We start from the raw sequence: 13,348 nt of genomic DNA, 5'->3' as shown, positions 1-13,348 counted from the left end.
GGTCTTCCTCGCGAAGTAGTCCCGCACGTAAGAACTAGGCACCAAGCCAGGTACCGCAGCCGCCTTCGGCGCCAAGTTCCAGCCGATCAGCCCCCTAGCCTCCGCCGAGTCAACCCTCATGGCCGTCTCCGGCCACTCCACCACCTCAGTCCCACACGGCAGACCAGAAATCATGCCGTAGTCCTCCAACGTGACACCCACATCACCAAAAGGCCTGTGAACCGTGGAGGTCGTGTCCCAAAACCGGTCCAAGAAAGCTCGGACGAGACTGAGGTTAGCCCGAAGCTTCCTCCTCGCAATATCCCTCCAAGCCTGCACCAAAACACCGAACGCTCCCCGCTCGATCATGGCCCGCTCCTCAGCCGACAACCTCTCGTAGCACCCCATCGCCGTCGTGTAGCTCGAGAACGACCTGATGTTCCCGACCTCCTATGTTGATTTGAAACAAAAGCTATCTTTAGCTCGAATGAAGAAGAAAAGGAGTGACAAACAGGAATGAAAAAAAGATGAACGAAGAGTGATGAATTCTATTTACCAAGCTCTTCACCGTCCTGTAGGACAGGTGACCCTCCGCAGCCCAAAGCAGGTGCCTATTGTCCCAGGTCTCAGCCCACTGATAGGCTTATCGCGTACCTATGCAAAGATAAATTCCCTAGACAACAAGTTAATGTAGCAATAGGGGTCGAACACAAGGAAACGGGAATTACTTCGTGAATTGCTATGGGTAGATTTTTATCTAGGTCGATTACGATTTGGTTTGGTTTGATTGTTTGATTGACTAATAAAACTATGATGTGAATTATATGATTAAAAGAGAGTCTAAGGGGTTCGGGTCACACATGCAAGGGTAAATATATTATCATGATAAACTTGGTACTAACAACATTGTCAATTGCTTAGGCTTAAAGATACCCATCTTACGATATTAGTATCAACCATAGGCCGGGTCCTAGAGAAACTCTCGTCTATGACTAGGTCGTCCTACTATACATGCTTAGTCTAATTCAATTCCGTGCCTCTCGACTTATAGAACGAATAAACAAACTTAATCAATCGAATAGGGCCCTAAACAAAGATTAAACATTGAGGCACAAGCATGTGATAGAAGCAATATGAACGATATTATTATTAACTATTTTATCATGTTACATATTTGATTATTGCATGGCTCCCCTAACCCTTAGACTAAGGAAATTAGCTACTCATGTTAAGGTGTAAATTGCAAACTAAATTATAAGAAATGCTAAACATAATTGTATGATTTATATAAACTAATTGATTTAACATGTGGAGGAAATTATGCTAATGAAATGAGATTAATAATAAACTAAATAACAATGTAAAATGCAAAATAGAAGTAGAAATACCTTAATAGAAATAACTTGTGTGGAAGAAACAAAGTAGAACCAAATGCTTGAAATGTAATAATAACCAAATGTTTAAGAACTACAAGATTAACTAATTTGTAAACTAATATGAAAATTATTGAGAGATTATATTGCTTAAGGCTATGAAGAACTAAAATGAGACGTGAAGAAGAGATATCTCAAAACCCCAGAACACCTCTCCTATTTATAGGAGAGGAAAAGAAACGTAAATGGGCTAGATGCATGCGGCCCGATCGGGTTGCATGGCCCCGATCGGGGTCGTGTGTTTCCGGGCATTTTCTCTTAATTCCTCACTTAATTTCTTGAGGAATCCAATGTTTGCGATAAATGCTCCTTAATGCACCCGGTTAATGCTTCATAAATCTTTCATTGAGCATCTAAATGAGCATCCTAAGCTTGTTAGAATCCTAAGCTTTTTCATCTTGACTTGGACTTGATCATTGGGCCTTGACTTTGATTGTTGGCAACATTTGCAATTCTCACTTCAATCCAACAAATCTTCATGCAAACACCCATCCAAACACTCCCATGCTAGTCCAATGTTAGGCCTTGTTTAGCTTAGTGAACTTAGTGTATAAAATGATAGGAAAAAGCCTCTAAATGCTTAGATTCCTACAAAACATGTTAAGACAAGCAAATACACTAGAACAACAAATATTAGCTTATGACACTATGATAAGTGCTAATTAACAAATAAAATGGAGCTAATATAGGGGATGAAAGTATATAAAATATGCACTTATCAAACTCCCCCAAGCTAAACCCTTGCTTGTCCTCAAGCAAGAAACCAAATTCCATCAATTGCAATATCCAAACAAGCTAAGCATAATGATTTGAAAACCCGAATCAACATGGGCAAGGAACAAAGCAAAGCATGGTTGAGATTTACACGACGGCGTAGCATAGGAAACTTTGAACGAACCTTTGAGCTCTTGCATGATCTTTTGACTTATGGACTCTCACGGGACACTCAAACTCATTTATATGTGAAAGGACAATTTTGTGAATGATCACTCAACTATCCTCGACTTATAACAATGTGCCCGCAATCTAATATGGTAAACAATCAAAACTAGCAAGCCAAAACAATCAAATGTAAGCATGATAAAGAAGCCAAATGGGTAGGAAGAAGGCAAATAAACATGGGTAAGAAGGGGGAACAAATGAATTATGGTAATGTGGAGCTAAGTCAAGCTAGCAACTACCAAATTGTAAAGGTGCTCAAATCCAATTCCAACCCAATTTTGCAATTCAAACCATGAGAAAACTCTCCAAAATATGTGGATAATGCTTGAGAATTTCTCACATCTTCTTCTTCTTCTCTTTTTTTTCCATTTCAATGCAAACTTCTTTTCTTTCATTTCACTTTCATGCTTTTTTCATTTCTTTTTTCAATCTTTTTCTTTTTTCTTTCCATCTTTCTCAATTCATCATTTTTCATCTTTCTTTTTCATTATCTTTTTTTTCTTTCTTGAGCATTAAGACCAAGCTCACATGATATTCAAACTTTGAAACAAATCCCAATTGAGCACCCAAACAAGACCAATCAAGCTACTAGCTCAACAAGGTAGGCAAGTTATAATGTAGCTAGGAATAAATTTTGTGAAGGGGTCAAGAAGGCAATTATATTCATATGAATGGCTCCAAAATGCTATAACAAGTGAATGCATGCTTACCAAGAGATGACATGAGAACCATACTTGTGCGTTTTGATGAAACACACCATATAAGGAGACACCTACACTCACCTAAGAGAGACCGGATATGGATGCGTCGGTCAAAAGAGGCTCTACCTTACCATTTTGTAGCTTGCCACAAGTCAAGATCAAGCCTATTCGGTTCATTCTCCATCTCCCACCTACTATGTCAAGACATCCCCATGTAGCTAATATCCCATCATTAAAGAATAAATCATTAGCAATAAGCCATTATTAGGATAAGCAAAGAGGAAAGTAGGCTACAAGCAAGCACAAAGCAAAAATTTCTCTCAAAAATTTTCAAATTTTCTACACTACATGCAAACTACACTATATGCAAATGCAATATCTTCCCCCAAGCTAAACATCACATTGTCCTCAATGTGCCAACTATCCAAATCATCCAATCAAACCATAAAAATGGTTCAAAGCACAAAACAGGAAGGACTAGAGGTTATGTTTAATGGGTTGCAAGATCGAAACTAATATGCAAAGCAATTAAAAACTTACTCGATTTGCCAATCTCCCCCAAGCTAGCATGAATTCGGGGGGATGTAGATGCTTCTATGTGATTAAGGTGAAGAATTATAGAAAAATGAAAGAGAAAGGAAGAGAAGATACCATTGGGTGTGAAAATGATCGAAAGAATTCGATTCTCTTTTTGTTTACCCGTATAAAAAGAAGGCCGGAAAATCACAGAACCACGACCCCGATCGGGGCCACCCAACCCCGATCGGGGTTGACCTCATCTTCAGATTTTTTGATTTTTTTCCGTGTTTGTTTTAATTCCTTCTCGTTTCTCGAAAACCACGTCCCCGAACGGGGTTCTTGCATGGGGTTGCGTGTCGAGTGCACTCCAATTTATCCTTTCTTCATTTTCACCTAGAAATCACAAAAGAAACATCGCTAAGTCGAGTATTTTTATTACTAATCTACGAAAAACATTAAATTGCAGAAATTTTAAAAACAAAAATAAATAAAAGCAATAAAAAGCTTGGGTTGCCTCCCAAGAAGCGCTGGTTTAACGTCCCGCACGACGTAAGAAGCTATTTGATTCAAGTTTCATCATTGGGCTTGCCACCAACCAAGCTCCATTTCATAGCTCCTTTTGCATTCTTCAACCATTTGAAATTCTTCAAATAAAACTTCCCTTTCTTCTTTTTGGCACTCTTAGCAATAGTGCCCTTAGCATCATCACCTACAAGGCAAACAACACCCATATCGTCCTCCAACGGATCCGTTAGTGAGGATCCAAGCATAGTAGAGGCATAAGAAGAGTCCACAGTGCTAAGTAAATAACAAGACTCTTGTAACATTGGGCTTCTAATGGTATTGTTTTTGCTAAAGGAAACCCGGTCATCACCCACTTCCAACGTTAACCTCCCATTTTTCACATCAATTAACGCACCCGCGGTGCGTAAAAATGGCCTACCCAATATAATTGGGGTTTGTGAGTCTTCGGCCATATCAAGTATGAGGAAGTCAACGGGTATGAAAAACTTACCAACTTTGACGGGAACATCTTCTAAGACACCTAGAGGTTGCTTTAAAGAACGGTCCGCCATTTGCAATGTAATACTTGTGCATTTTAAAGCACCCATGTTAAGTTTTTCACAAAGGGAATATGGCATGACACTTACACTAGCACCTAGGTCGCAAAGGGCCTTATCAATGGTATATTTGCCTATAGTGCAAGGAATAGAATAGCTACCGGGGTCCTTAAGTTTCGGGGGAGACATATTTTGTAAGAGTGCACTACACTCTTCCGTGAAAGCAATGGTCTCGACCTCATTGAAGGATCGCTTCTTTGAGAGGATTTCCTTCATAAACTTTGCATAAGAAGGGACTTGGGTAATCAATTCCATAAATGGGATGGTGACTTGCAAATTCTTACAAACTTCCAAAAATTTAGCAAACTTACCTTCCTCCTTGTGCTTTGCTAGACGATGTGGAAATGGTATTTGAACAATTTCTTTGGGAGGAGCATCCTCTTTCTCATTCTCATTCTCTTTAGGAACACTTACCTTTGTTGGAATGGCATCACTCTCCTTGGCATTAGGAGAGACTTCTTCAACAACCACCTCATCACTTTCTTTGGGTATAGAAGACCCAACATCTTTGGCATCAAGCTTGCTCTTCCTCTTTAGCAACAACAATCGATGAGGAAATGGCACACGATCTTTAACAATAGGTTCTTCACTAGCCTTCTTTTTGTCATTTCCCCCAAGCTTAGCCTTTTTAACAACCACCTCTTCATCCAAAGTCATGGATGGCCCATCATAGCTTGAACCACTTCTCAAGGAAATAGAATTAACGGTTTCATGTGGTTGCTCACCTTGGGGAGGTAATTGACCATTCTTCCTTTGAGAGCTAGAAGCGGCTAGTTGAGCCACTTGTTGTTCCAAGAACTTGACCGCGGCACTATGAGCTTGATCATTCTTTTGAATTTGAGTCAACAATTCCCTTTGCATTTGGATTATCATGCCCTCAAGCTTACCAACTCCTTGATTGTTTTGTTGGCCATTTTGTGGTGGATTTTGTTGGTAATTGTTTTGTGGGGGCCTTTGTTGATTTTGATACCCCGGTGGAGGGACATACTTTTGTTGTTGAGGAACATAGGCATTTTGTTGTGGTGGGGGTTGAGGGTTAAGCACATTGTTGCTATTATAAGACAAGTTAGGGTGAAATTTTGTGTTCGGGTTATAAGTGTTGGAAAATGTACCCGGTGGATATAAACTTTGTCTTAGAGCTTGAAAAGCATTTACCTCTTCGATAGGGGCTCGGCAATGAGCGGCATAATGACCCGCACCTCCACAACCGTCACAAACAATGATTTGGCTTGTTGAAGATACAACATTGAGTTGTTGGATGGAATCTTTAGCATCTCTTTCCGCCAATTGTTGTTGGAGCAAAGCAATTTGAGCTAGCAAAACAGAGTTGTTAGAGGATTCTTCTTTACCTTTGGATGGCACAACTCGGGAATTGACATATTGGGCATCATGGATCGCCATAGATTCGATCGTGGCATGAGCAAGATCGGTGTCAATTTGATCAAACCGCCCATTGTTGGCGGAATCAAGAATCCTTCGGGACTCGGCACAACATCCATTGTAGAATGTTATTGCTAGAAACCATTCATCTAGCCCATGATGTGGGCATTGTCTTTGAAGCTCTTTGTACCTCTCCCAAGCCTCATACAAGCTCTCAAGAGCTTGTTGACGGAATCCGGTGATTTGGCTCCTCAAAGTTTGAGTTTTCTCCGGTGGAAAAAACTTTTGGTAGAAAGCAAGAGCCAATGTCTCCCAATTGGTGATTCCCAAGGTGGTGCGGTCAAGGCTATTGATCCAAAGCTTGGCCTTGTCCTTCAATGAGAAAGGGAAAAGTATTTCCCTTATTTGGGCTTGGGTGACACCCGTTTGACGGATCATGGAGCAATAGTCACAAAAGTTTTGCGCATGCAAATTGGGATCCTCCAAAGGACTTCCTCCAAATTGCTTTCTCTCCACAAGGCTAATGAAAGCCGGTTTGATCTCGAATTCCGGCGCGGTGATTTGAGTGGTTGTGATTCCGGCCGGAAGCATGGCCGCGGTGGGCTTTGAGTGATCGGAAAGCTTCACCATCTTTTTGGTAGTAGATGGTGATGGTGGTGGAGATGATGAACAAGAAACCTCGTCCTCTTCAAGGGCTTCTAGATCGTCTAAGTAAGACTTTCTAGCACTTTCAACTTGGATGGGAGAAGTGGCTTCTTTAATTTCCTTCCAAAAACGTCGTCTTCTCCTAAAGGTTTTCTCGGGCTCGGAATCCGGTGAAAGCAATTCTCCACTACGAGAGGACCTGGGCATAAGACAACAATTTCTAGAAAAATGATAAGTAACGGTCTCAAGGAACAAGTGTTCCTCAAGACAAAGGAAAACAAGATAAAAATCAACAATTCAAAATGCAATAAAACCGTTTTCCCGGCAACGGCGCCAAAATTTGATAGGCTTATCGCGTACCTATGCAAAGATAAATTCCCTAGACAACAAGTTAATGTAGCAATAGGGGTCGAACACAAGGAAACGGGAATTACTTCGTGAATTGCTATGGGTAGATTTTTATCTAGGTCGATTACGATTTGGTTTGGTTTGATTGTTTGATTGACTAATAAAACTATGATGTGAATTATATGATTAAAAGAGAGTCTAAGGGGTTCGGGTCACACATGCAAGGGTAAATATATTATCATGATAAACTTGGTACTAACAACATTGTCAATTGCTTAGGCTTAAAGATACCCATCTTACGATATTAGTATCAACCATAGGCCGGGTCCTAGAGAAACTCTCGTCCATGACTAGGTCGTCCTACTATACATGCTTAGTCTAATTCAATTCCGTGCCTCTCGACTTATAGAACGAATAAACAAACTTAATCAATCGAATAGGGCCCTAAACAAAGATTAAACATTGAGGCACAAGCATGTGATAGAAGCAATATGAACGATATTATTATTAACTATTTTATCATGTTACATATTTGATTATTGCATGGCTCCCCTAACCCTTAGACTAAGGAAATTAGCTACTCATGTTAAGGTGTAAATTGCAAACTAAATTATAAGAAATGCTAAACATAATTGTATGATTTATATAAACTAATTGATTTAACATGTGGAGGAAATTATGCTAATGAAATGAGATTAATAATAAACTAAATAACAATGTAAAATGCAAAATAGAAGTAGAAATACCTTAATAGAAATAACTTGTGTGGAAGAAACAAAGTAGAACCAAATGCTTGAAATGTAATAATAACCAAATGTTTAAGAACTACAAGATTAACTAATTTGTAAACTAATATGAAAATTATTGAGAGATTATATTGCTTAAGGCTATGAAGAACTAAAATGAGACGTGAAGAAGAGATATCTCAAAACCCCAGAACACCTCTCCTATTTATAGGAGAGGAAAAGAAACGTAAATGGGCTAGATGCATGCGGCCCTGATCGGGGTTGCATGGCCCCGATCGGGGTCGTGTGTTTCCGGGCATTTTCTCTTAATTCCTCACTTAATTTCTTGAGGAATCCAATGTTTGCGATAAATGCTCCTTAATGCACCCGGTTAATGCTTCATAAATCTTTCATTGAGCATCTAAATGAGCATCCTAAGCTTGTTAGAATCCTAAGCTTTTTCATCTTGACTTGGACTTGATCATTGGGCCTTGACTTTGATTGTTGGCAACATTTGCAATTCTCACTTCAATCCAACAAATCTTCATGCAAACACCCATCCAAACACTCCCATGCTAGTCCAATGTTAGGCCTTGTTTAGCTTAGTGAACTTAGTGTATAAAATGATAGGAAAAAGCCTCTAAATGCTTAGATTCCTACAAAACATGTTAAGACAAGCAAATACACTAGAACAACAAATATTAGCTTATGACACTATGATAAGTGCTAATTAACAAATAAAATGGAGCTAATATAGGGGATGAAAGTATATAAAATATGCACTTATCACCCACGCTGGTGCTCCCCTCAGCTGGCGACTACCTCGTCCAACGTTGGCCCGTCTCGGGGCCTCCTCCTCCTCAGCAGCCTCCTCCTCTAGGACCTCGTCCTCAGCAGCAGTCACCGCGGCAGTGAAAGCCTCCTCTAACGCCTCCTCAAGCACCTGAGAAGGGTCAACAACAGTGTCCACGTCCATGGGAGCCATCCCAGACATAGAAGCCTCATCACCTGCAGAATTAAAGTAAATTTAGGCCGCGTCAAGTGACGACAAGCCTTGATTAGGGGATTTCCGAGTTTTTGGAGCTCCGAAATCGCTCTTTTCTCGCCATATTTGGCAATTTTCCCACAAACTCGTCCGCTCCTGTGGTAATTTGGGTCAAGTCAAGCCTAAGTTGAAGCCTAGTCATGGGTTCGAGTCGGAATTTCGGCAACATTTTGTTATAACGACGATTATGCCCTAGAAAGTGTCCTGAAAAAGCCGTCACAAACCAAAATTTCGAGATGGTAGGAAGTTTACCCATCACGCAAGGATTCCAAATATCGAGTTTCGTCGCAAATGGACAATCCTAAGGCTATTTTCGAAGCAATTTATGGTTTAGCTGTGAAACCGTCTCAATTTCACTCAAATGCTCAAAACTCAACGAAAATTCTAAACAAATACATGGTTATGATCCTTATACTACCAGTTAGCCATTTAAAAAGTCAATTTTGAAAGGCAAAATCATTTGGGGGAAAAGCCCCAAATTTTCGACTAATTAGGGTCGAAAACCCTAAATTTTGTCGATCCCATTTGATCAAATACGGAAGATAAATGCAAGATTGATACACATACCTCGATTAGTCTTGGCAAGTGCAAGCTTTTGGATCAAATTTTGACGAAAATGGTTGGAATTTGAGAGAGTAATTGAGATTTTATGTTTCGAAACAAATGAAATGAAACCCCTATTTCATCGGGTTTTTACGCAGAAAAGACACCTCCAGGAATAGACGCAGCAGGTGCTGCGCCTCTTCCAGGGGACGCAGCTCTTGCTGCGCCTCTTCCTCACCTTTCCTTCATACGAATTTTCAAAATTTCGTTATGAGTTCGTTATTTTGTGGGCCCATCTTTGGTGCGCCTCTTCCTTGATGCTATATCGCATATTTGGTCCGTTTGACGTATATTCTTCGCCCGGATCCACATCTTCCAAGCCAACAACAAATTATCGCCTTATTTTTATCCAAGACCTAGCTTGTCACAACGAGCGTTCCTTTTTTGACAGGTGTTTCGACACACCTTTATCCTGTTCCCCTGACGAGAGTACACGGATAGACATTCCCTCTCGAGACATGGAGATCAGTTCCCGATTATGTTCCCCCAGCGAGAGTACACGGATAGACTTTCCCTATCGAGACATGGAGATTAGTTCCCGATTATGTTCCCCCAGCGAGAGTTCACGACCGACAGTCATTCCCTCTCGAGACATGGAGATCAACATCTACCCCAAATCCTTCCGAAGTTTGTTTGAAGCTGAACACAAGCAGATTTCTCCCGGCAGTTCCAGACTGTGTCCTGCTGTCCTCTCCCAATATCGCGTTTTGTTTCCCCTGGAGTTTCAAAGAATTTCAGGTATGGTCTCTTCTTATGGCTGGCGAGCCTCCTTACGTAGTCTAATGGACTTTAAACGACCCTCCCCGATAGTCGACAGACTCTAAAATTTTCCCGACGACAGGTCCTTGGCTCAGACCCCTTGAGCCGCCTCGCGTTGCCATAGTCGTCAGGTTGTAATCTTCGATTGACCTGATGGCTATACTTTGACTTTCGCCTTGTCCAAGCCTCAGTCAAAGTGGGGGCTCTGTATATACCTCATTTCTGCACCTCCGGCAAACCACCCGGTGATGATTGGGCCGCATGTTTGGTACGCGGAACGATTTGTGACAGTTCGTAAGTTTATCATCAAGTGATCGCTCAAACATTTATGGTTACCTCTTAATTGTCATCTACGCGCCGATACGGTCGTTTTGGCAGTAATTAGAGTACATTTGGAGTCCGGGCCTAAAACCGTCTTCATTTTCTGAAACCAAGTCGGAATGTTCTGGAATGTGCCGGATATTTCTATTCCATATTTTTTAAATCTTTTAGTCTTTGGTAAACAATTTCCCGTAATATTCACACAAAATATTAAGGAAAACCAAATTATTCCGTTATTCCATAAACTAAACACGGAAATCTTTCTTCCGCGGGAGGAAACCACTTGAGAAAGGACGCAGCAGGTGCTGCGCCTCTTCCAAGAGACGCAGTGCTTGCTGCGCCTCTTCCCAAGTCATTTTCTGCGTATTTTTCGTATCTTTTTCATATCTTTTCGAGATTCACTTCCAAAGTTTCTCCTAAAACCCTACTTCCTCCGTGTGATTAGTATAAATAGAGACCTTCGGTCTCACATATTTCTCACGCGAGTGTCCGCCCTTCTCTTCTCCCTTTGCATTCTAGACCACGTTCTTACTTTTTGGCGCCTACGTGCTTGAACTTTCGACCACGTAAGCTCGGATCCTTCTGAGTACCAGCCTCGTTTTGCATGACCGACCAATTTGACCAACTCCACCATAATCAACTTTAATTAATCTGTTTTAGTTCCTCTTACGAGGGCACTTTCGTCTACATTCGAGTCGAGCATCACTAATCGTAAACTTAGTTCATCTCGTTTCGTCAAACATGTAAGTCTGAGGGTGTAAATCTCTCTTTTATTTATTGTTATTTACTTTTGTAATCATATTGTAAGGTTTACGTCGAAAATACAATTAAAACCGATTTCTAAAACCCTTTGTTTAAACCCTTTTTACGAATTAACAGGAGACAGACGTCGAGAAGGGACGCAGCAACTGCTGCGCATCTTGGAAAGGACGCAGCACTTGTTGCGCCTTTTCCTGAGGTTGCCGCCATTCCTGCTTCTCTTCTTCTTCCTCCGTCTTCTGTTGGTTTCGTCTTCTTGTTTTCTCTCGTCTTTGTTTGTTCTTATTTCATTCACATGATAGTTTAACATATTGTTCATCATCATTAACATATAATTTATCATTAACTCCCGACTTAAATCCCAAATAACCAATATTTGCGGGTTTTCGTCATTAACGTCAAACCGGGTTGTAGAAATTCGATTCATTCATATTGGGTTTCTGGAATTCGATCTTTGATATATTTCCACCTGTTTATTATCATATTCATCATTAGTCCATTGTTAATTCATCATATTTAACTTAATTAATTAGTTAGTCCCTTAATTTGTTAATTATTAATCTTATTAATCTTGTAATAATTCGTCCTATTTCGTTTGTTCCATGTTTATTGCTTTGATGACCCTCAATCACATGTAAATAATCTATTAATCACTTCCATCCGAGTAAATAATATTAATCGATCAACGAACATTAACGACTTGCAATTCCGGCTTCACAGCCAGAACTGAGCCAAGGAACGGACGCAGCAACTGCTGCGCCTCTTCCAAGGGACGCAGCTCTGCTGCGCCTGTTCCTGACTGATTTCTGTCTCTGAACTTCCGTTGTTGCTTTGACCTAGTTTTAGTTACGTATTAATCTACTATTAATCGTATTATCGCCTAATTTCTGTTCGTTAATTCATTTATTTATTCTTTCTCAAATTATCCGTTTTAAAGGTATTTTCGTCATAAATCATTAAATCCGATGTAATTATTGTAATTTTTCTATTGTTGTATTATTATTGTAATTTTCTTTATTATATTTCTTTGTATGTTTTCACATGTAATTGAACCTAAATTTCTACTTTGACATTTATTGTATGATAAATTACTTGTTCACCGACTTAGTATTAATTCTCACATGCTAGGATTAATTCTATGGATGTTGCATTGCATGCATATAATCGACAATATATCGAGTATAGACAATTTCCCTAATCATTAGTAGAGGCCGTTATCGAGGCGGGCGGGAGTAGGTGTTCGATCAAAAGAGCTTCCTAATATGTACCCTCACCCCTTACTCCAGATCTCTGTGAACATCCGTGTTCATTGGCATGCACGAGAGTCATTCTAGACATAGAATGCTAAGGGTAACGAGTTCTTGGTGTTCATGTCATTACTTTGTGTCTTGACATGACACGAGGTATTCGAACGGTTTCCAATTTTCCACAATAAATTGGTGGCGACTCCACAAATGCAAACGCTTGTTCTCCTCCCAAGCGCCCCCGTGGGCCCGCGTCCACAAAGGTCGGTGCTATGGTGATGCTTTTGCAAAACATTGATCAATCACGTGGGTTGTGTAACGGCACGAGACTAATTGTGACTGATTTGGGGGCACGCGTGATAAGATGTATTGTCTTAATTGGTAGTCATAAAGGTGATAGAGTGCATATTGCTCGACTAACACTTACTCCATCGGACACCGGTAGATTTCCTAAGACGTTTGAGAAGACAATTCCCCATCGTTGTTTGTTTTGCAATGACGATAAACAAGAGTCAAGGGCAGTCTTTATCTCAGGTCAGCATCTATCTTCCAAGACCAGTGTTTAGTCATGACCAGCTTTATGTCGCACTTTCCAAGGTCACCCGAAAAGAAGGCTTGAAAATTTTAATTTGTGATCAGATATGCGTACTTCTACTACGACTACTAATGTAGTGTATCATGAAATTTTTCAATTTTTAGAATAACTTGCATATGTTAAAGTTGATTATTAGATTATATTTCTTTTATTCGAATGTAAAGTTTTTTATGTATACATTTTTTATTTACAAGAAGTAAACTACGTTATTTCCTTATAAACCAAAGTG

The 13,348-nt window shown here is 40.2% G+C and overlaps 1 non-coding gene across 1 annotated transcript; it reads left to right on the top strand.

The window, feature by feature from the left end:
* The first annotated feature begins 6,226 nt into the window (after window positions 1-6,226).
* On the top strand, window positions 6,227-6,333 carry LOC141603219 (small nucleolar RNA R71). The gene has a single exon (XR_012525110.1). It is a non-coding gene; the product is annotated as a small nucleolar RNA R71 (small nucleolar RNA).
* The last annotated feature ends 7,015 nt before the right edge of the window (window positions 6,334-13,348 follow it).

Source organism: Silene latifolia, chromosome 9 (assembly GCF_048544455.1).
Source record: "Silene latifolia isolate original U9 population chromosome 9, ASM4854445v1, whole genome shotgun sequence".
Lineage (NCBI taxonomy): Eukaryota > Viridiplantae > Streptophyta > Magnoliopsida > Caryophyllales > Caryophyllaceae > Silene > Silene latifolia.
The sequence above is the reverse complement of the archived record's forward strand: the minus strand, read 5'-3'. Positions and strand labels throughout refer to the sequence as shown.